The 25261-nt window shown below is 42.9% G+C and overlaps 1 protein-coding gene across 9 annotated transcripts in view; it reads right to left on the bottom strand.

The window, feature by feature from the left end:
* shank2.S (SH3 and multiple ankyrin repeat domains 2 S homeolog) overlaps positions 1 to 23831 on the bottom strand; it is a 299657-nt gene extending 275826 nt beyond the window's left edge. For 7 of the 9 annotated variants that reach the window (XM_041561941.1, XM_018260197.2, XM_041561942.1 and 4 more), the window contains exon 1: positions 23581 to 23830. The gene's annotated coding sequence lies outside the window, so the exon portion shown is untranslated. Of the gene's footprint in view, positions 1 to 23580 lie in introns of all 9 variants that reach the window. The other 2 variants (XM_041561943.1, XM_041561949.1) reach the window with 2 other exon arrangements.
* Positions 23832 to 25261: the final 1430 nt, after the last annotated feature.

Below are 25261 nucleotides of genomic sequence, written 5' to 3'. Positions count from 1 at the left end.
TCTCCCTACTATACCTGCTATCCCACAGTCACATTCACTTCCCAGAGACTATTATCCCACTGTTACTATAGGCACCATCTCTCCTTACTATACCTGCTATCCCACAGTCACACTCCCTTCCCAGAGACTATTATCCCACTGTTACTATAGGCACCATCTCTCCCTACTATACCTACTATCCCACAGTCACACTCCCTTCCCAGAGACTATTATCCACTGTTACTATAGGCACCATCTCTCCTTACTATACCTGCTATCCCACAGTCACACTCCCTTCCCAGATACCTTACATAATTCTGCTGCAGTTGCCATGCGGAGGGTGTGGTACGTCGGAGTAAGCCAAAAGACAAACAGTAACACAATACTAAATACATATCACAATTAAAATGTTGGTCATAATGCTAGATTAAAACAAGAGTCACATTGTCACTAATCAAAAGGTATTTCGCATGCAGTTGATAATAGGCCCAAATATGTTCCCAGCTAACCAAAAAGCCGGTATTTCCCAGACTTCACCGGAACAAAATAAGAAGAGGAAGCTTGGTAAGGGCATACGGTTTGTAAGGTGCAGTAACCCCTAGCAACCAATAAGATATTTTCTTTTAGACAGGCGACCAATAAATGCTACCTGCTGATTGGTTACTATGTGTTAAAAGACCTGGGAAAACTGAGTGACTATTACATAGTCACTTAAGTCTCAAAACCACAAGCCGAAAAACTGTAACAACAAAATAGGAAAAATGAAGACATACGTAAGACTGAAACTGCCACCTGGGCCAGCAACAGCTTCACAGGCTTGGGAACACAGCCAGAGGGGAAATAACTAAACATCTACTTCTTTCTACCTGTATTTCTTATTAGGCAGATTCTAAGAAGAACAGACAAATGATGGTATTATGGGTAAAAGAATGAATGCTAAACCCAGTATTATGTGCCTTTGCCTTCGTATCCAGAGAAATCTTTACACATCAAAGGCTGCGACAAGGTTACAAAATGTTAAGCTGAAGTGGCTGAATGGATGGAATTCTATACAGCATTAAAATAATTAACTGGGGCCCCTTTGATTTTAATCCTGCTGTGTGTGGAATTCGGCTAAACTACGGCAGAAATTACTTCTATTCTTCTTCCCTGTATAATAGGGAAATATACATTTAGGGCTTATTAAAGTCCCTAAAATGAATGTTAAAGAAGAAAGAAACAGAATACTGAGTGTACAAGACCCTCCTATTCTGCATATTTGTATGTATGTATATACTGTATATATCAGTACTCTGAAGAAGCAATTTATATGGCAGCTCCAACTGGAGAGGACCCAGTAGGGAAACATGGACCTCAGGTGTCTATGTAACACCCCTGCTTTCTAGCAGCTGGAGATTAATATATAGGAGCCTGGGGCAATATACTATTACCCTATAATTTATACATTTTGCCAATGTTAACATAAAGTATAACTTTCACCATCTCATCCTAATGCACCTATCATATAGATAATTCCCACAGCCCCAGTCCCTTACTGTGCTTACACCCACATCTCTCCCTACTATACCTGCTATCCCACAGTCACAGTCCCTTCCCAGAGACTATTATCCCACTGTTACTATAGGCACCATCTCTCCCTACTATACCTGCTATCCCACAGCCACACTCCCTTCCCAGAGACTATTATCCACTGTTACTATAGGCACCATCTCTCCCTACTATACCTGCTATCCCACAGTCACACTCCCTTCCCAGAGACTATTATCCACTGTTACTATAGGCACCATCTCTCCCTACTATACCTGCTATCCCACAGTCACACTCCCTTACCAGAGACTATTATCCACTGTTACTATAGACACCATCTCTCCCTACTATACCTGCTATCCCACAGTCACACTCCCTTCCCAGAGACTATTATCCCACTGTTACTATAGGCACCATCTCTCCCTACTATACCTGCTATCCCACAGTCACACTCCCTTCCCAGAGACTATTATCCCACTGTTACTATAGGCACCATCTCTCCCTACTATACCTGCTATCCCACAGTCACACTCCCTTCCCAGAGACTATTATCCACTGTTACTATAGGCACCATCTCTCCCTACTATACCTGCTATCCCACAGCCACACTCCCTTCCCAGAGACTATTATCCCACTGTTACTATAGGCACCATCTCTCCCTACTATACCTGCTATCCCACAGTCACACTCCCTTCCCAGAGACTATTATCCACTGTTACTATAGACACCATCTCTCCCTACTATACCTGCTATCCCACAGTCACACTCCCTTCCCAGAGACTATTATCCCCACTGTTACTATAGGCACCATCTCTCCCTACTATACCTGCTATCCCACAGCCACACTCCCTTCCCAGAGACTATTATCCACTGTTACTTTAGGCACCATCTCTCCCTACTATACCTGCTATTCCACAGTCACACTCCCTTCCCAGAGACTATTATCCCACTGTTACTATAGGCACCATCTCTCCCTACTATACCTGCTATTCCACAGTCACACTCCCTTCCCAGAGACTATTATCCCACTGTTACTATAGGCACCATCTCTCCCTACTATACCTGCTATCCCACAGTCACAGTCCCTTCCCAGAGACTATTATCCCACTGTTACTATAGGCACCATCTCTCCCTACTATATCTGCTATCCCACAGTCACACTCCCTTCCCAGAGACTATTATCCACTGTTACTATAGGCACCATCTCTCCCTACTATACCTGCTATCCCACAGTTACACTCACTTCCCAGAGACTGTTATCCCACTGCTCCCTACTAACTCCCAAAGGACTCCCAGGATGAGTTTCTACTTTGCATAGAATTGGTGTATGACTAGGCGCGAATTCGCGGCGAATTTGTGCGATTCGCTGCCAGCGAATAAATTCGCGAAACGCCCGCGAAAATTCGCGGCAAAAATTCGCCGGCGTCAAATTTTTTTCGGAAAACCGGACGCCGGCGTCAAAAACGAGACGCCGGCGCCGTTTCGCGAAATTTTCCCCGTTTCGCAAAATTCGCGAATTTTTAGGCGAAGCAAAACGGCGCAAATTCGCCCATCACTATGTATGATCAGTAGAGCCCACCAGCTCTATAGAAAATGGTACAGTCCTTTACATCAAGTACCCCTTGCTTCCTTTAAAGGTGAAGCGTAGCACAATGCAAGATAAACCCTTATGCAGCCATAGTGCACACTAAAAATGATTGACAAATATTATCCTTTGAGTTCAAACTCCAGAGATTTATTAATTGACGAATCTACATAGTCGATTTCCCCTTAGATCTTTATACACCCCCATGCCCAACTGATAAGGTCTCTTCATTGCAATTCATAACTGAAGATAAGAGCCTTACATGCATATTCTATCAGCTTTGCTGCTGCAGAAGTCTTAATCACCTCTTTTACTAATAAAGTCTCCCGCAGTGAAGGGCCCTGAACACTTTTATCCATAATTTCTTACAGGGAAAAAAAGGGAAAGCTGTGCTGTCTTTTCAACATAACGAAGACAACCTATGCTTGGCCTTTTCTACATACACTATGGCCAAAACTATCAGCCCACCTGGCTGTCAGACATCTCATTGCCAGTCCAAGGGAGTAAATATGAAGTTGCTTCTCTTTGCTGCTATTATAGCCTCTACTCTTCTGGCATGGTGCCTACTAGATGTTGTAATATTGGTGGCAGGATTTGCTTCCATTCAGCCACATGTAAGGTTGGTCACTGATGTTGGGGTTCAGGTCTGGCTCACAGTTAGGTTCCACTACATCAAACAGGGGTTATGTTGAGTTGAGGTCAGGGCTTTATGTGGGCCAGAGAAGTTCTTCCACTATCTCAGAACATCCATTCTACAGAGACCTGGCTTGCTGCATGGAGGCAATATAGTGCTGGAACGGAGAAGGGCCTTTCCCAAACTGCTGCAGCAAATTAGGAAGCATGGCATTATCTAGTATAGCATTATACTCTGTACCCCTAAGGTTTGTTTCAATGGATCTTGCATAAAACTGTGATAAACAACCCAGGTTCTTATCCCTTCTCCACTAAACTCTGCAGCCAACATTATGGCAGGTAATGTTCCTGGTACCCACAAAATTGAGGACCATTCTTTAGACTACCAGATGATGAAATGCGGTTCCTCAAGCTTGAAACTATGTTTCTCCTGGTTCACTGCTGGGAACGTTTATATGCCAGATGTAAACATTAGAGAATTATTAATACAACACACGGGTGCTGGGGCAGGTCACAGAGAGGAGAGTCAATACATAGTCAGGGTGACCATACACATTACAAAGAGACAATGAGAAAAGCAAGGCTAAGGACGGGTGAGGAGCACTAATAAAAAACAAGCCTTGGACCGGGAATGGTGCTTCATGATTGGATCTATCAAAGTTACAATTGTAACATACACATAATATATTGATAGTCATCCATGGGTGCTGTGCAGACATATTGATGCAGCTATTTAGGTGGCGTTGGAGAGCCCCAAACTGTCAGCCTCAGTAGGGGTGAGACTTACTGGGAATTGAAAGGGATTGGCTGGGTGTGGTTGTCACATGGCCAGTTTTTAGTTTTCAAATGTTGGGAGTTATCCAGCATTTATTTTTTTTTAAAAAAGGGTAAGTTGCAGTCCATTGTGGCATTTTTGGGGATTTTCGGTAAAAGCATGACACTCAAGGCACCGAGCCCTCTTATGCCACAAAACAGCAGCCCCTTTCCCCTACTGCCATGTTTATTTTCTAGCAAAAGGTGGCAACCCTATCTGCTCTTCCAGTGGTAGATCTTGATTGGAGAGCATTGCTTAAAGTAGACCTGGTAAAGTCTGGAAACTAGTACTTTTCAGGTTGGAAATTTTGCAACCTGTATACTATGTAACCCACCCCTATTCTCATCCAGATCCCCACTGGGCCCAAGGTTGAAAAGGCACTTTAAGACGTGAGCACACAAATGATCTTTTCTATACACTGTGGTGGGTCATTGTGATTCATATCCTTGTGGTGGCCTAACTCATGCTAAACCTCCCAACTTGCATTGAAGCCCAAGTTTTCTATGGGTTTTGGGCTTTCCCTGATAACACTTCTGGGCACCACTGTTTTAAAACACACCTTCAAGCCCTTAAAGGTCCATCTCCATACTCCTGCTGTGCAATAAGCTTTCAAGTCAATGACTTTAGCTGCCATAAGGCCAACTATGAGATACAGCATGTGTATTGGCAGCTACTACAGTAACACACTTTTCGATGTATACGGTCAGCAATACCGCAATGTATCAATGTCATTTACAGATTCATTACAAGTAAATACATATTTCTCCCTCTCACAGTTATCAGTTTGGCTCATATCAGCATTTAATTGCATTTCTTTATTTGGCTTTGTTTTCCCATTACATTGAGTATAATGGATTCGCCGCTGGTTCCCTAGGGATAAAACAAGGATCGATCTCAAGTGACCGCAGAGATTTCTTTCTCAATTCTCTCATTTCAGGATTTACTACCCGGAGGGGGTGTAACAATTGTAAATTTTAATTCAAGCGAGGCCATAAAATTCTTCTTATTTGAATTGTTTTTTTTACAAATAAGATAATAAGAGAGAGACTAACAATCCATGTCAAAATAGGCATTCCCTTGTACTAGGCATGGTTCAGCAGGAACAGCCCCCTTCATTTGCTCATAGCCTGTACAGAAATATTTATTTGGATTATAGCATAGGTATAGCTCTGTACTGTTATCCAGTGAAATGCAAAGGAAAAGCAGCTCTTTAATCAGCAGATAACATTACAGAAAAATCCTATTATAGTACAGAAACATTTGAGCTAATGCTATTCTTCTATTGTCATGTGATTTGTTGTGCAAAAGGGATTTCTCAGCCTTTTTTATTTCATTCACACTAATTGTATATATATATATATATATAGTTATATATGTGCACTCCACATACTGGGTGCCAAGTGACAAATATGTAAAGCAAAATGTAAAGACTGGCACACTCAGGGTTTGTATATTATGCAAAAAAGGATAGTTTATTCGACGTTTAGGTCCTCAACCAGGACAGGACCTTCATTGGGAACAGCAAAGAACCTGCTGTTCCTGACGAAGGTCCTAGTTTAGAAACAAAACGTTGAATAAACTCTCCTTATTTGCATAATATAGAAACCCTGAGTGTGCCAGTCTTTACAATCTGAACATTCGGCTCTAGGGCCGACAGTCGGATTACAATGAGGAGCAATGAGCTCCGACAGGTCGGTCGACGAAAAAATTAAACCTTCCTGATCGATATCGTGGCCAGATATCGATCGGTAAGACCCGTCAGAAGCACCCCCATACACGGGCGATAAATTGCCGAATTGGTCTAAAGGACCAATATCAGCACCTTTATCTGCCTGTGCATAGCCCCTTCCTGATTGGTGCTGATATATCAATAAGGCAACATGGACAGTCCCATAGCCCATGGATCACTATAGGTGTGCAAAACAGTTCACCTACCCCAGAGTTTGGGGTCCCTAAAAAGACATTGCTTTACTGTGATCCACTCGCCCCATCAGCTGGCAAAATGGGTAGAAAAAAAGCCTTGAATGGAGCATGATGGACAGAAACCAGCAGTTCCCCAGTGTCGGCACAAGCAAAATTATACAAACTCCCAAGTTCCATTATCATATTATTGACACCTCAGACAGAAACATTGTAGCACAAAGAATTGACTAACGTGTCGAGGACTTGCGGGTGGGAGCACGTTGGCCCAGCTCGAGAGGACAGAACAATGCACATCACTCACTGATAATATAGGCGACAGCAGGACCGTGGCGAGAAACATTACTCGAAAATTGCCTGGCGTTATTTATCTGCAGAATGTGTGATACGTATTTAACGGCATGAAAATTAGATCTCCCCTGGGTCTATCTACAAAGAAGGCACTTGCTTGGGTAGAAATTATACACAGACAGTACTGGCAGTCTCAGCCTATTTCAATACTATGGTTGTCTTTAAGAGGGTGAAGAATGCGCCGAACAACTAATAGGGAACTAATGGGGGAAACAAGTGAGTAACCTCAATAAACATGTTGAAAATATATTCCTTGAAAGTGCAGGCAGCACAGTGGTATCTAGCCTAGCAACTGGTAACGTAAGAAAGTTATCCCAGTATCAGTGATTGGCCTAAATGTCAGCGGTCCAGGTCTATGCTGTCCACCTCCAAACCTCAAGGGGCTTAAAATCCTACTCCTACCCCCCCCCCCATTTGAATGCCAACTTTTGCTCAGAGCCACCCAAGCCCTAACTTATAACAAGGTTTCGGGAAAACATGGGTGTCATACATTCAGCCATGGTTTCAAGAATATCTAGAAGAGCAAACCTCAGCCTAGCTGATCTTCAAGGTGGGCTTCCAGGTGAACGTAGGAGAGCAAATAAGCATTCTCTCTAAATCTCCCCCAATCCTGCCACTGATCCATGCCCAACCTAGGGATTGCCCTCCTGGAGCCATCTTGTCCTACTATATCTTCTATTCTTCCCTCTTACTACAAGCTTCTCTACTGGACCACTAGATACAAGGTCTATTGCCATTCCCATTTTACTTTTAATATTAAAAGATAGCCCTGCATGGATATCTGCAAGATATACATAGTGGCAGAGGAATGATGATACCCCCAAATCCTTTCCATGCTAAATCTCCATCTTCTTTTATTCCACCCCCAGAGGATGTTGTCCCTTCTTAATTATGTAAATGACATGGATACAGAATCCATTAAACAGCTGTGTATCTCTTACTCGCTACACAACACTCCTTGTAGTAATGACATTGACTACTGCACTGAGGGTGAGTCAGTTCATTTGTCCTTGAATCACTTTAGGAATCTATTGCATGTCATTATATAGACCTATCTCTATATGTTGTATGTAGCCCCTTCATCATACGCAGTTCAGAATCACAACCACAGAGACAAGAGGCAGCTGTGACAAATCTGGGCCACGACGTTCATAAATAACATGGTTTCATCGCTAAGGGAATAAGAGACAACTCTGCTTGTGCCTTTAAAAAGGACATTATCTGCTGTATTTATAGGGAGATCTGTAATGTAGAAATGTGTTAGGGGGGCACTGCTATAAGCACAATTTGGTATATCCATAATACTCCACTCATTTCCCAGGGATAATTCCTAATTTCCTGATCAGTGATATCTATAGAAATAAATCAAATCAACTGGACTTGCTGGACTTCCTTGAAGACGTTTCACCAGCCATCCAACTGAATTGAGAAAGCCAGTTGGATGATTGGTGAAACGTCTTCAAGAAAAAAAAAGACATCAAATCCGGTTGATTTGACTTATTTCTATACCATGACCTGGATGGATGAGAATCTTCACAAACATCCTGATCAGTGACTTAAGGAAGCTGACTATAGCTCTTGTATAGAGAATGCCAAACTGTCTTAAGCTGGGCATGTGTGCAGGGTCGGACTGGGAAAAAACCCGGTGGGCCCCGGCTCTCATGGGCCCCAGCTCTTATGGGCCCGCCTGCCCAGACCCGCTCTCTGCCCAAGTCCGCAGATCCTGCCGCCAACCTCCCATTCCAGGACAGTCTCGGCAAAAACACAGGTGTATGCCTGATGGCAGAAGCTGAGAGATGCGGGTTCTGAATCTGGGTTGTGGCAAGGGCGGGGGACTGCATGTGTGAGTTGAATTGCCAGCTTATTGGCCCATCAATGGGGTATAAACAACCCCCCATCATTTCTGATCACGGCTCCGTCAGTTGGAAAGGAAACCCCTGTATCAGGCTGTGAATGCGGTACTCTAAGCGGGGGTCTTCATGAGGCCCCTTGTAAGAGCCAATGGTTGACACATTAGACAAATGGTTGGATCAGCCCAATTTGATCTAACATCCGGATGCCCAAAATAAGGACAAATCATTTTCAGATATTGCAATCTACATTATAGACAGAAAGGGTAATTTGCGAAATGCAGGATGAAAAGTGAAAAACAAAGGTACAAACCAGGGCTTTATTTAGGTCCTGTACACCAGGCCGCCAATGTAGAGAGGGGTCGACTGGAGGATCTGAGGAGCACCAGGATTTCGCCACCACAGGTACGGGGATTATTTTTTTCTAGTTTTGTTCTTACCATATAGGCACCCAAGGCCTGACCCTCTAAATCTGCTATAGTGACAATATGATCAATACAGCCCTGGTCCAATTTGTGCCCCATGCTGCACTTTTCTGCAGTGTGTGCCTCATAACTAGAAATTACTGGGCCCCACAGCAGATTATTTTTTGGGCCAACAGGTTGATCAGTTTTACCAATATTTAAATAAATTGTATATGAATTAGGACCTCATGCGGCCCCTATATGGTGACTACCTCCTGGGCCGCCCTGCAGCCGTAGGGTCTGCTTCCTCTATACTTCAATGGAGTCCTGTATTTACCCCCTGCCATAGGTACTGTGACAGAATTGTGTCCAAATTGTTCATATCTGCCACGTTCTTGTTCATCCTTATTCCTTCCCTCGCAAAAGATATCAGTGCATCCCCAGTGTCTCCAATTGCCTAGATGGACATGTGAGTGGACACACAGCACCTGGGGCAGCCTCTGGCTCCTATGCAACATTAATATGGAACAGAAAAACAACGTCTCCAGCGCCCCAATCACTGTCTGTCTTCCCTGGGAACAGAGAAATGAGCTCTAACGACTTTATCTCGTGCCGATATCAGAACAGTGTATCACGCAGGGAAACCCACGGTGCAGCAAGGAACTCGGCAGATGCCGACATGAACTCAGCCCTGTCATACATTAACTTTCCAGTCAACCTTGGCTAATAGTTCCTCCATATGAAACGCTGGCAGGGCTCCATGTAGGTGCCAGAATAATTAACAGGCAAGGCATTCCTCAGCAGGGGCCCCGGCTCTGTGATGCATTATTCCCTTACAGTTAATCAGGGTAACCAGCAGCAGCGGAATGTACCTTAATCCTGAATGAAAGAGTATTTTCTATATGTTATAGTGGATCCAGTGATATGGCCTGCACTGCTTTTCAGCAGGTGATCATGTTGTTGTTATTTGTCATTCCCTTTTTCTGCTCCATCTGCGTTATATTAACAGGGGCTTCTGTTTAAAGGAGTAGAAAAAGGTTAGAACTAAGTTAGTCTTATCAGAAAGGTCCACCTAAATATACCAGTAAACCCTCTGTCAAATGAATCACTGCATTTCTTTCCTTCTATTGAGTACACATGGGCTTCTGTATCAGACTTCCTGTTTTCAGCTTAAACCTCAAGGGCTAGGGCTTGAGCATGCTCAGTTTGCTCCTCTCCTGCTCCCTCCCCCCTCCTTCTCATAGTCCAGAGCTATGAGTGAGCAGGGAGAGACTCAGGCAGGAAGTGATGTCACAAAACTAATATGGCAGCTGCTATCCTAAACAAACCGAGAGCTTCTACAGCTTTATATGCAGGTATGGTAAAACATTCTATAAGATAAACATAGTGTTAGAGCTTGCAGTATTGCAGCTAATCCATTGGCAATAAAATGCCTCCGTAGCTTGGTGGCCAGCGCCTGGTACGAGGCCAGAAATGTAGAATCCAGCAGGTTAAAAGATTCCCATTAAAAAGAAGATCTTTGCACAAAAATGCAAAACACAGAGCGATTAACATTTCCGTATGGTAATTCCTGCAGATGGCAGGTTCAGATGACATTATAAGGCAGCAAAGTATAGGGTATTATTCAAAGGAATTTTATTCTTCTCTTGGTATGAAGGAACAGAACTGGTGTTTAATAAGGAAAAACGGCACATATTTTATATACGGTACACCATCTTTTATGAGTGCAGAGTCTTAGTACTTCCTAAAGAACTGAAATTCACAGAGACTATTATCCCCATTGCCACATCTCTCCCTACTATACCTGCTATCCCACAGTCACACTCCCTTCCCAGAGACTATTATCCCACTGTTACTATAGGCACCATCTCTCCCTACTATACCTGCTATCCCACAGTCACACTCCCTTCCCAGAGACTATTATCCACTGTTACTATAGACACCATCTCTCCCTACTATACCTGCTATCCCACAGTCACATTCCCTTCCCAGAGAATATAATCCCACTGTTACTATAGGCACAATCTCTCCCTACTATACCTGCTATCCCACAGTCACACTCCCTTCCCAGAGACTATTATCCCACTGTTACTATAGGCACCATCTCTCCCTACTATACCTGCTATCCCACAGTCACACTCCCTTCCCAGAGACTATTATCCCACTGTTACTATAGGCACAATCTCTCCCTACTATACCTGCTATCCCACAGTCACACTCCCTTCCCAGAGACTATTATCCCACTGTTACTATAGGCACCATCTCTCCCTACTATACCTGCTATCCCACAGTCACACTCCCTTCCCAGAGACTATTATCCCACTGTTACTATAGACACCATCTCTCCCTACTATACCTGCTATCCCACAGTCACAGTCCCTTCCCAGAGACTATTATCCCACTGTTACTATAGGCACCATCTCTCCCTACTATACCTGCTATCCCACAGTCACACTCCCTTCCCAGAGACTATTATCCACTGTTACTATAGGCACCATCTCTCCCTACTATACCTGCTATCCCACAGTCACACTCCCTTCCCAGAGACTATTATCCCACTGTTACTATAGGCACCATGTCTCCCTACTATACCTGCTATCCCACAGACACACTCCCTTCCCAGAGACTATTATCCCACTGTTACTATAGGCACCATCTCTCCCTACTATACCTGCTATCCCACAGTCACACTCCCTTCCCAGAGACTATTATCCACTGTTACTATAGACACCATCTCTCCCTACTATACCTGCTATCCCACAGTCACATTCCCTTCCCAGAGAATATAATCCCACTGTTACTATAGGCACAATCTCTCCCTACTATACCTGCTATCCCACAGTCACACTCCCTTCCCAGAGACTATTATCCCACTGTTACTATAGACACCATCTCTCCCTACTATACCTGCTATCCCACAGTCACAGTCCCTTCCCAGAGACTATTATCCACTGTTACTATAGGCACCATCTCTCCCTACTATACCTGCTATCCCACAGTCACACTCCCTTCCCAGAGACTATTATCCACTGTTACTATAGGCACCATCTCTCCCTACTATACCTGCTATCCCACAGTCACACTCCCTTCCCAGAGACTATTATCCACTGTTACTATAGGCACCATCTCTCCCTACTATATCTGCTATCCCACCCATATTACCCCACCAACACAGTCATGGTGTCTGTAACACTGAATGCAAAGTCAACTACTGAGCTTTCCCTATGTAGGACTCTGGGGTCTCTGGGGTCAGACCAGTTAGCAGAGCTTGGACCACACAAGGGCAGCACTGTCCCCATTACTCTTACTGTACCCCATTAATAATTAAACCATCTGACAACTGAAGCAGCCAGAAGCTGAGGATAAGTTGGAGAGGAATCAGATTCATTATTGTGAGATGTCTAGAAACCCTGTGAATGGAAATGGAACCAAATTTAGCAGAATCAAAAAGACGTAAGACCTGCCTCTGCCAGTCGCTGCTTTTGAGGAATTTGCTGAAAGTAAGAAACCGCCTGCAGAGGATTATAATGAGCCACGTCAGGAGGAAAACACTTTTTGTCAAATAAAGGAGGTTTCACTTAATACACTTTGTAATTTGTCTTTTAATGATGCAGATGTTTCACACCCCCTTATTATCAGAACATTTAAATTTTTTATCCCCTTCAGGGTAGTTGCCTGGCAACCAGTGTGCTTTTTTGAATTCTTTGGGGGGGGTCTTCTGCTATGGCTTCTGTTCAGGCATGAGACCTGTTATCCAGAATGCTTGGGATTTTCCAGATAATGGATCTTTCTGTAATGTTGTAAGTCTGCAATAAGGATTAATTATATCTTAGTTTGGATCAAGCTCCATAATTTGGCGCTTTTTGGATAACGAGTTTCTGGATAACGGATCCAATACCTGTATTTGTGGTCATGTCCCAAATGCCAAAAGCCAAGAGGGGAATTCCTGGTTTTATATAAAGCAAATTTGTTCTCAGCTTAATTTTTTTGCAATTAAATATCCAATGTATAATTTCACTTTTTAAATAAATAAAATCACATTTTTGTTATTTATACATCTAGAACTGATGGGTAGGGGCGAGAGGGGTGATGCCTGAATGCCTCTGCCACCCCTTATGGATACAGAGCTGTTGACTGCAGGCGTCACTGTATTCATGACAACAACTGTAATTCATTAAGCGTGTTGCTAAGGGTTACTAGACCTGGTTCCCAATGTGTTAGCTTTTTATCCTCCCCTTTTTTTTTATTTTATTTCTGACCTTTATTTGTTAAATAGGGATATTTTGGTATTTAAACCTTCAAAACGACCACATTCAGAACCTGAATATGATGCCAATCCATAAGCATTAACTACAGGCAAATTATACATGAGAAATTATACATTAAACCTTTGCTTCCTTGAATCTGATCTGTGTTTTGACTGCATTTTAACACTGGCGAAGGTGTTGTTGCCAGGCAACATCAATGTGCAATATGTGGGTGTAAAAAGAAATGTCCCAGACATCTGGCTAAAAGATAGACTACAAAGAGTGGTGGTAAATGGAACATTTTCTAACTGGACCAGTGTTGTTAGTGGAGTACCGCAGGGCTCTGTACTAGGTCCCTTGCTTTTCAACTTGTTTATTAATGACCTGGAGGTGGGCATTGAAAGTACTGTTTCTATTTTTGCAGATGATTCTAAATTGTGCAGAACTATAGGTTCCATGCAGGATGCTGCCACTTTGCAGAGTGATTTGTCTAAACTGGAAAACTGGGCAGCAAACTGGAAAATGAGGTTCAATGTTGATAAATGCAAGGTTATGCACTTTGGCAAAAATAATATAAATGCAAGTTATACACTAAATGGCAATGTGTTGGGAGTTTCCTTAAATGAGAAGGATCTAGGGGTCTTTGTAGATAACACGTTGTCTAATTCTGGGCAGTGTCATTCTGTGGCTACTAAAGCAAATAAAGTTCTGTCTTGCATAAAAAAGGGCATTAACTCAAGGGATGAAAACATAATTATGCCTCTTTATAGGTCCCTGGTGAGGCCTCATCTGGAGTATGCAGTGCAGTTTTGGACTCCAGTCCTTAAGAGAGATATAAATGAGCTGGAGAGAGTGCAGAGACTAAGTGCAACTAAACTGGTTAGAGGGAGGAAGACTTAAATTATGAGGGAGACTGTCAAGGTTGGGGTTGTTTTCTCTGGAAAAAAGGCGCTTGCGAGGGGACATGATTACACTTTACAAGTACATTAGAGGACATTATAGACAAATGGCAGGGGACCTTTTTACCCATAAAGTGGATCACCGTACCAGAGGCCTCCCCTTTAGACTAGAAGAAAAGAACTTTCATTTGAAGCAACGTAGGGGGTTCTTCACAGTCAGGACAGTGAGGTTGTGGAATGCACTGCCGGGTGATGATGTGATGCTGATTCAGTTAATGACTATAAGAATGGCTTGGATGATTTTTTGGACAGACATAGTATCAAAGGCTATTGTGATACTAAACTCTATAGTTAGTATAGGTATGGGTATATAGAATTTTAATTAAAAGTAGGGAGGGGTGTGTGTATGGATGCTGGGTTTTCATTTGGAGGGGTTGAACTTGATGGACTTTGTCTTTTTTCAACCCAATTTAACTATGTAACTATGTAACTATGTCCCTTTCCATCATGTTTTTGAAAGAATCGATCATTTGATTATCTTTTTCACTGGTTGGACAAGAATGTTCTTATGGCAAAGAATTGGATCATCCCTTTTATTCAATTAGAATTATAAGTTATCGGCTTTATTCATTTTATTGCACTTTTTTCGTTAACACTAAGGGAGTTATTTATCAAAGTCCGAATTTATCTCAATATTTTCTGGAAAAAAAAAACTCCGACCAAATCCATACAGGTTTTTTGGGCTTATTTATTAATACACTTTCCCGAGAATTTTGTTTGCGGGATAAAATAGTGGAAAATCAGATTTTCACCATTTTTTTGGATTTTTCATCCGATTTTCATGATTTTTTCAGATTTTTCACCCGAAAACTTAGGGGTATTGCCAAAAACCCAGTGCGCATTAAAAAATGTATTGGGACTTCTCCCATTGACTAATATGCAACCTCTACAGGTTCGAGATGCCGGATTTTCAGATTAAGACTTTTCCCATCCTCGTGGTTTAATAAATTGCAAAAAAAATTTGATTTTTTTTTAAAATTCCGATTTTTGCATTCTGCGTTTAGTAAATAACCCCCTAAGTATTCCCCAGGGGGCGGCATTATAGGGGCAAATTACTGCTGATTAATAGATGACTAAGGGAAGATTGGTGTGAGCGGTCAGCCTGAATGGAAATAACAGCAGAACCACACACATGTATGTCCCCCCCAGTAGGGTATCCATCCAATGAGCCTATGAGTAAGTGCCTATTCAGGCACAAAACTCGTTAGGCCTAAGCATGTCCTTATAAAGCCTTTTTAACTTATCATGACTTGAGCTACTGTTTTACTTGGAAACGGACCTCACCTCACTTAGTTTTTGTATCCATCCAATGAGCCTATGAGTAAGTGCCCAAAAAGGCACGAAACGCGTTAGGCCTAAGCATGTCCTAATAAATCCTTTTTAACTTATCATGACTTGAGCTACTATTTTACTTAGAAACGGACCTCACCTCACTTGGATTTTGTATCTATCCAATCGACCAGCTATGTCATAGGGTCAGCCATGTCATAGGGAATAATAACAATTGGCTATTAACAAGATGACACGCAATCAGCCAATCACTCACTCCCGTGGCAACTCACTGCTATGCTGAATTACATATTTGGCTTTCATTTTCCTCTAGTGCAATTTAGCACTTGTGTTTGGAAATCAGCCCCCATGTCAACTATTTCCTTGGTTTAAACATATGAGGGAAAAAAGTTTTGATATATAAGCCCCATGGGGGGCTTGTCTTTCCAAATACAAGTATGGGATAATGGTTATCCGGAAACCCATTATCCAGAAAGCTCCGAATTATGGAAAGGTTGTCTCCCATAGACTCCATTTTATCCAAATAATCCAAGTTTTTAAACATTTTTTCCTTTTTCTCTGTAATAATAAAACAGTAGCTTGTACTTGATCCCAACTAAAATATAATTAATCTTTATTGGAGACACAACTAGCCTATTGGGTTTATGTAACGTTTATATGATTTTCTAGTAGACGTAAGGAAGATCCAAATTACAGAAAGATCCATTATCCAGAAACCCCCAGGTCCCGAGCATTCTGGATAACAGGTCCCATACCTGTAGTAGTGATAGCCCCCCACCTCCAGCTGCAAAACCCCAGTATATCCAACCTCTGCTGAGAAGAATCAGAACACTGCATCGGCTAAGGGTTAAAAACAAGCCACACGCCAGGGAAGGGTTAAAAGGTAGGCTATTAAAGAAAAAATAATTAGGCCTCACTTATCTTAAAGCAAGTCCTGCCTTTGTAATTGGATTTTTTTTGTACCAGTTTTATCCACAAATAACTCTTCTGTACCAAAATAGAAACACTTCTCGAGAAAAATCTAAACCTGAGCTCGGCGACAGGCGATTATCCAGGTAGGAAAGCAAAGGCGCGTATTGTGACACCAGAACAACAGTACAGGTGGGGGGGATCATGGCACCCGCCATTCTACTCTCATTGTACTTATATTACTCACATTATAGTAACGTGACGCAAGATGGGCAAATGCCGCTGGGTTGTTTAATTGAACCCCTTAAAGGGACATTACACTGATGAACTGTAGGGTTCATTATTACCTGGTCCAAAACATGAGGATTAGTTACCCTTTAAGTCGCTCACTCATTTGCACCCTAAAGTGGGCATCAGAAAAAACTATTGTTATCTAGCAGACACAAACCTGTCAATTTTTAATTACCCTCCACTTGTGTAGTCCAGCTGTCATCAGTGGACAACAGTCAATCATACTGTCTTCTGGGGAAAGCAGCTTATTATAGAAGCTTCTCGGAACAGCGGCCAATCATACAGAGACTTCTGGGGACAGTGGCCAATCATACAGAGGCTTCTGGGGACAGTGGCCAATCATACAGTTGTTTCTGGGGACAACAGGCAATCATACAAAGTTTTCTTGAGACAGCAACCATACTTGGCCTACAGAGGGACTCACACACATCCACTTGTTTAAAGGCAACATATTCCTGCCAGGTAGATTTTTCAGGCCAAGGTCTGATTTCGGCAGCAGCCTATAAACCATGCATTTATACAGTATGAGGCAACGAGGAGGACACTTGCACAAATTAAGAGCATGCAGTGATATTTAGATATATTAAGCAAAACTGGGGATTTTTTCTGCTTGCTGGGAGAAGTGCTTACTTCCTGCAATAATATTTTTTGATTGGATTGGGAAAAAATGATTACTTCCTGCTTGTTATTAAGCAATAGTTGTTTTCTGCTTGCTGAGAGAAGTGCTTACTTCCTGCAATAATATTTTTTGATTGGATTGGAAAAAACGCGTACTTGCTGCTTGTTATTAAGCAATAGTTGTTTTCTGCTTGCTGAGAAAAGTGCTTACTTCCTGCAATAATATTTTTTAATTGGATTGGAAAAAACGCGTACTTCCTGCTTGTTATTAAGCAATAGTTGTTTTCTGCTTGCTGAGAGAAGTGCTTACTTCCTGCAATAATATTTTTTGATTGGATTGGAAAAAACGTTTATTCCTGCTTGTTATTAAGCAATAGTTGTTTTCTGCTTGCTAAGAGACGTGCTTATTTCCTGCAATACTATTTTTTGATTGGATTGGAAAAAATGCATACTTCCTGCTTATTAAGCAATAGTTGTTTTCTGCTTGCTGAGAGAAGTGCTTACTTCCTGCAATACTATTTTTGATTGGATTGGAAAAATGCTTACTTCCTGTTTGTTATTGAGCACTGGTTAGTTTCTGCTTGCTGGGAAAAGTGCTTACTTCCTGCAATAATATTTTTTAATTGGATTGCTTGCTGCACCACTATTTGTCTGGAATGGATAAATTCTTTTCTGCTTGCTGGGAGACGTGCCTACTTGCTTTGGTAGGGGAGAGAAGCTAAATTCTTAGGGGGACAATTTTTCTACTTTTTTGGGATAAGAGCTTACAGCCTGCTTGCTATTGGCTATGTTTTTTTCTGCTTGCTGGAAGATGTGCTTGATTGTTACTATGTAATACTATTTCATGCTTGAAGTACATACTTCCTGGTTGTTACTAAAAAAATATTTTTAAAATGCCTGCATCCAGCTGGTTTATAAGACATGCTAATTTTCTGCTTACTGGAGAGAGAAACAAACTTCCTGACTTTTAGTTAAATAAACTAAGCTTGCTAGCTGGGAGAAATTTTTACTTTCTGCTTGTTACTAAGCAGTACTATTTTTCTGTTTGTGGGGAGAAATTCATACTTCCTGCTTGTTGCTAAGAAATGCTATTTTTTGAGATGGGTTGCAGTTACTAAGCAATACTATATTTCTGCTTGCTGCAGGTCCTAACTTTCCTCAGCTAAACTATTTTCTGCTTCCTGGGAGAATTTCTTACTTCTGCTTGCTGGGAGAAATGCATACTTCTTACTTGTTACTAAAAAAAACACATTTTTTCTTGATGCGGAGATGAATACTTCTTGCTTGTTCTCAACAATACAATTTTTTCTGTTCGATGGGAGATATGGTTACTTTCTGCTCGTTATTAAGCAATACTATTTTTTTTTTGAAGAAGAAATGCTTATTTCCTGTTTGTCTCAAATCAATGCTATTTTTATGCTTTCTGGATTAAATTGTTAATTGTTAACTTGCAATCAATTTTTCTGTTTGATGGAGTAAATGGTTTCTTCCTGTTTGTTGCTAAGCAAGATTATTTTTTCTGCTTTCTCAGAAAAGAAATATAACTTTTTTGTTTTTTGAGAAGAGTACCTACTTCAAGTTAGCTTAATCTACATGGCCATGTGCACCAACCCTCCATCCAATGGCATAGCAAAGTGCTGGCGGGCCCCCCCACAGGGGGTAGGGGGGGTAGGTTTTTTTTCGTTAACAGTTGAATTCTCCTTTAAGAGGGTCTCTCTGTTAATCACCTATCTTCCAGCTGGCTTTCGTTGATCTCCGCAAGCTCTCAGTTTGGAGAGTGGCTGGGAAATGGAGAATTCCATGTAACTTTATAGGAAGAAGACCCCAAATCATGAAACTCATCCCATTATACACAAGCCTCATGCAAATGCGACAAATATCCACCTATAAGTGAAGGTAAATGTGCAAATTACACAGTAGCACTGTCTGGAGACCCCACGTGCCATGAAACTAGATTCAAGGGATGCACCCAACCCACATTTATAGAATTCGACTGAATCCCGAACTGAACCCAATGCCTAATTTTCATATGCAAATGAGAGGGGGGGAAAAAATCACATTCAGTTGTCCAGTGGTCTTAGGTTACATGATACTGATTAAATTAAAGCTTCAGATCAATTAGAAGTCAAAATCCGGAACCAAATCCAGAATTCAGTGCATCCCTACTGGAGAGTGAACATCAGAAGCTTTTTCTCTTCGCCCCTCGCGTTTCCAACCAGCATACTATACATGTAGCTTGCACTCCACTCTGTCAGACCTACTTTAAGGGCCAGCCAATAGGAACAAGTCTGATGGGATGCTCCTCCCATCACTATATAGCCAAATCATATAGTGAGCGTTAACCCCTTCCTAGCTAAAGGGCTTTACCCAGCATGCAACATGAGAAAATAGGTTAAAGAATCCTATTTAGGATGGGCCCTCAGGCACATGGTGATAATATGCACTTACACGTTACACGTACGTTGCACATGTACAGTATTTTTCTACAGTCGATGACTTTTCCCGTTTATCCACTTAACCTCTTTTTAGTTCCCTTAGCGCCTTGATGGCAGAGAATCATTAACCCCCATCCCCTCCAGCTCATGAGATTAATTTCATATAAAAATCTAATTACAGGCCCACTTTTGGTTTTTCAGAAGGGATCATGGGAAATATAGTCTGCTCCGAATGTCTTCTGCCCAAAAACGTTAGGGTATGTGACCCAGCCCCAGATGAACAGTGTATGTTCTATTGCAATACTTAACAGAACACGTGGAGAAAGTGATCCCATGAGTCGAACCCCCCCCCTCTCCAAACTGAATTTTGATAGGCTTTATTTACACATGGAAACTGTGCAAACACTCTGTGCCATCAGCATCAGGGGACTTTAATCCCCAAACACTTCATTTCATTTGCACTTGAATCAACTCAAGCACAAGTCACAGAAGTCCCGGGCATCCAACTGCCGACTGAAGATACCAGGATGGCATTTTGTGCCTGTATTGATTAGTCAACCGGCCGTGAAAGGAGATGTGATTGTAAGAAACACTCATTAATCTAAAATGTTTAAAGGTTTTAATGTAATTGGTACGTTAAAGGGATCCTGTCATTGGAAAACATGTTTTTTTCAAAACACATCAGTTAATAATGCTACTCCAGCAGAATTCTGCACTGAAATCCAATTTTAAAACAGCAGATTTTTTTATATTCAATTTTGAAATCTGACATGGGGCTAGACATATTGTCAGTTTCCCAGCTGCCCCAGTCATGTGACTTGTGCCTGCACTTTAGGATGGAACTACTTTCTGGCAGGCTGTTATTTCTCCTACTCAATGTAACTGGATGTGTCCCAGTGGGACTTTGCTTTTACTATTGAGTGCTGTTCTTAGATCTACCAGGCAGCTGTTATCTTGTGTTAGGGAGCTGCTATCTGGTTACCTTCCCATTGTTCTTTTGTTAAGGTGGCCATACACGGGCCGATAAAAGCTGCCGACAGACCGAGACGGCAGCTTATTGGCCCGTGTATGGGGGCCCCCGACGGGCTTCCCCGATCGAGATCTGGCCGAAAGTCGGCCAGATCTCGATCGGATGGGATTAAAAATCCCGTTGGATCGCGGCCGCATCTGTTCGTTGATGCGGTCCCGCGATCCAACCGCCCGTTTTGCATTCGCTAGGATCCGATCGTTGGGCCCTAGAGCCCACGATCGGATCAGCCCGATATTGCCCACCTCAAGGTGGGCATATCGTGGGAGATCCGCTCGTTTGGCGATCTCTCCATGTATGGGGACCTTTAGGCTGCTGGGGGAGAAAGGGAGTGGGTGATATCACTCCAACTCGCAGTACAGCAGTAAAGAGTGACTGAAGTTTATCAGAGCATAAGTCACATGACAGGGGGCAACTGGGAAACTGACAATATGTCTAGCCCCATGTCAGATTTCAAAATTGAATATAAAAAAATCTGTTTGCTCTTTTGCAAAATGGACTTCAGTACAGAATTCTGCTGGAGCAGCACTATTAACTGATGTGTTTTGAAAAAAAACATGGTTTCCCATGACAGTATCCCTTTAACTTGTTATTAAAGTCAGTCTGAAGGTTTACATTCCTGAAACAATGGAGCAGAAGCCAGCTGCCTGACAGACCTGGAGCAGAACCGACTCCTGTTACCTTGTAGCAAGAGACACACCAGGAGAGCAGGAATGGAACAATGGCCGCTTTCAAAGGCAAGAACAGTTGCAGAAAACTTTAAAACCACAAGAAACATTTCATGAACGTAGACTGTAAAGATGCTTAGAATCACATTCTTTTTCATTGGGCGAAAAAAAATATTTTGGGTGGAGTTTCCCTTTAAGGCGTGTGCCATATTAGTTTCTCACAAGCTGCCCTTTCCATGGCTAGAAGCGCTCCCAGGACCCTACGTAGGAAAAACCGCAGTCCAGCAAGTCAGGAGATAAGGGCTTGGCACCCTAACTGGTTCTGCTTATTAACAGGAGGGGCAGGAGAATTTTGTAAGCAAAGATATTATAATAGATGTTCAGGCTCCCTTATCAAAATGCCAAGCGGTTAAGATGAGTGGATTGTGAGAACTGATGTCACATCAAGCTGGCCCCTGATTAAGGGGGGTTATTTGAAGCAGTTGTACCCCGCCAGACCGCCATGAATCTATCGTCAACGCTGTTAGTTTCCTAGCCGAAAAAAAGTGCCTCCCCCACCACCAAAGCTCCTATTAAGACTCTCATTAACCCAGATATATGCTCAGAACTCCGTTTGTGATCAAAGGAGTTAATTTTAATTGGCAGTAGGGGGTACATTACCCTCTATGCAAGAGCATGTTGGAAATATCATGATAGCAGGTTAGGCTCCCTTTTATCAACGGTCCAAGAAAACCAGGTCATTTTGAAGTGTCCACTAGTGTCTCATCAAGCTGCCCACTGATACAGGGGGGGAATCGGAAGCAGGTGCAGACCTTCTGAACCCCCCCCCCCAACACTATTAGTTATTTTGCAGAATATGCTGCTATTAACACTTTCAGTAACCGAAATATGTGCTTGGAGCCCTGGCTTGCAATCAAAAGAGTTTGCAGTGTTTCGGCATAAGGGGAACAGAATTTTGGAAGTTTAACTCGTTAAGACTGTGGAAGAACTAATACCTATCGTGATAGAGGGTCAGGCTCTCTTTGATCAACGGGCCAAGCTTTACTGCTGATGTCACATCAAGCTGACCACGGATTTAGGGAACATCTGATGCATCTGCAGAGCTCCTGCCACCATTAAATCTATTATGGGGCCCCTAAGGGATACGGTATAAAACTATGGAGACTGTGGAAGAAAGAGCACAAATCCATGAGGTCCCATGCTCCTCACAGGTCGCTGCAGCACCTCTTGCTCCCAACGCTGACAGTTATCATCCCTTCCCGCTACTGACAACAAATGCAGAGACCTGTATATCTGAATCATTTATTTAAAGGACATACTAAAAGCATTCTTGGGAAGATGGCTGGCATTCATAATGTGCAAAATGGCAAACAGTAATAAGAGGGGTGACCTAAAATTTATTTGAATAAAAACTACCTCCCCCTGGTATAAACTCTATGTTAGTGGCAGGGCAATGGAGATTGGGCGCACCCCCGAGCTTTTCTGCATTTACAGGGTTTTTTGTTTTTTTAATGTAATTCAAAGAACTTTCCTTTTCAAGATGCCAGCTGTTGTTGAACTGTAACTCGAAGTGCTAGTAGATGTTGGGAGCAGTATAATGACAGATGGAGGACTGGACACCCTTTATCTGTTTATTAAAATAACTGTTTTGCCCAAGCAGCCCTGGTTTCCAGGAGGGGGGAGAGGCACATTCTCTTTCTGCATTACCTTAAAAACCAGACCTGCAAAGCAACTGAAATTCCTGCAAAGACAGAGACGGAGCTGGATATGTGTAAGGAGATAGCAGCCAGCATTGTGTTCCACTGAAAAGAGATAGCTGTGGGCTGTTACCATACACTCCCCATGTCCCCTAATTAATTCCCTCTGTATAATGCACTTATTCACAAGTGCACTGAGCTCAGCAGCACCCACTGTAAAGGTGGGACCCATATAACCTGGACTAAGTAACCCTAACAGGACTCCAAGTAAATATCCACTTGTCCCCAAATATTCAGCATCAAGGTGGCAGCTGTTAGCCTGCAGGGCAGTTGTTAAAAGTGTGCTGGGGCGCAAAGGGGTTCATGGATCACTTACCTTTGCAGGGCGAGAAGCCTCTCATCAGAGCAGAAGAAAAAGTCCAAAAAGGAAGGAATCCTGAGTACAGAAAGAGATCTCTGTATCCGCAACTCCCACAACAAGATTAGGCGTCCCCCAGTTGGAATCAACTGGGAGTCCTGGTAACGGGGTTGGGGATCCCTCTGGCTGAGAAAAAGAAGCTTTAGGAGGTAGTTGTGAATGAATCGGATGGAGGTGCCTAACTGCCTGCTCCCAAGGAAACTGTGCGAGTGAAAACCAGAGGGAGACCTGAGTTGGAGGAGAAAGGGAGGGTGAAGAGGAGGGAGAGGAGGAGGGAGCGCTGTGGGCGCACATATCTTCTTTCTATTCGGTGTATAGCGCGCACTGCTCACCTGGCTGCTCTCCTCCCCACGGCTCCGCGCGCGCTGACTCTGGCCAATTGCGCATTGATCCACCTGCTGCCATGTGCGTGCCAGTCAATGAAACCCACGCAGATTAGTTTATATCAAGAGAGGGAAAGTGAAACACCATTTAACCCTGTTTAGCCCGGACACAGCTAGATGTTGCAAGGGGGCCCTTAAGGTGGGGCCCCGACAAGATGAGGATGAGGAATGTAAAGTACTGACAGAGGCTATTTTTCCAATGTATTTCTGGTATCTCCTGCCCCTGGCTACATAATAATCACCACGGTAGGTAACGCCATGCAATTGGACGGTGCTGTATTTGGGACTTGAGGGGCAGGTTGAATTCCTAAAATTGCGCGGAGGTGGGTGAAGGCTCCGCGCAATTACGCAACAGCTGTGGCTGCTTTACTGACGCGCTCCTGATAGGCGCGCTTGCTAACCCCTCCATGTGACGTTTTCAGAGACAACACTAAGGGTTGGGGCAGATTTGGGGAGCTTTAGTCGCTTGGCGACTAATCACCTCTTCTGTGGGGCGACAATCTCCCCAAACTGCCTTCCGCCCGCTTGAATGAAGAATCGCCTGCACTAATGCACTCGCAGCACTTCGATTTCCAAAGTCGCCTGAAGTTTCAGGCAACTTCGGGCAACTTCGGAAATCAAAGTGCCGCAAGAGCTTTAGCCCAGGCGGAAGGCAGACGGAAGGCAGTTCGGGGAGATTGTCGCCCCACACAGAAGAGGCGATTAGTCGCCAGGCCACTAAATCTCCCCGAATTTGCCTGTCTGCCACAACCCTAAAGTGCATGTCACCAGGATGGCCAGGTCTAATTTGCAAAACCAGCCAGAGTCAGCTACAAAACCAGCCCATAACTAGCCAAGAGGCACTTCAAAAGTAGCCCAAAAATAGCACAATACCTGGAGTAAAATTTTTTAATGAAGCAAAATGGGACAGATTCACCCGTTACCAGGGGTGTAACTACAGAGGAGGACCCAGGAGGTATCGGGCACCATAATAAATAAATATTGGTAAGGTTAACCTCTAGACGTTTTGGTGGCCAGCAGATTTTTGCCCCCAAATTGTCTGAAATTGATGAAAGTCAATGGAAAATGCAAGAATGCGAGAATGTTTAAGAGTGACAGGGACTGGGGAATAGGGCCCAAAATCTGGTAACTCCCAATTTATACACAACGTAGTCCCATAGCATGCTGGGTATTGTAGTCCTACATTAAACTTGGCAGTTGGCAAATTGTTAAACAAAAACTAGATTACCCAACATGCATTGGGAGACACAGGCTTG

This window comes from Xenopus laevis, chromosome 4S, assembly GCF_017654675.1.
Source record: "Xenopus laevis strain J_2021 chromosome 4S, Xenopus_laevis_v10.1, whole genome shotgun sequence".
NCBI classification, from domain to species: domain Eukaryota; kingdom Metazoa; phylum Chordata; class Amphibia; order Anura; family Pipidae; genus Xenopus; species Xenopus laevis.
The sequence above is the reverse complement of the archived record's forward strand: the minus strand, read 5'-3'. Positions and strand labels throughout refer to the sequence as shown.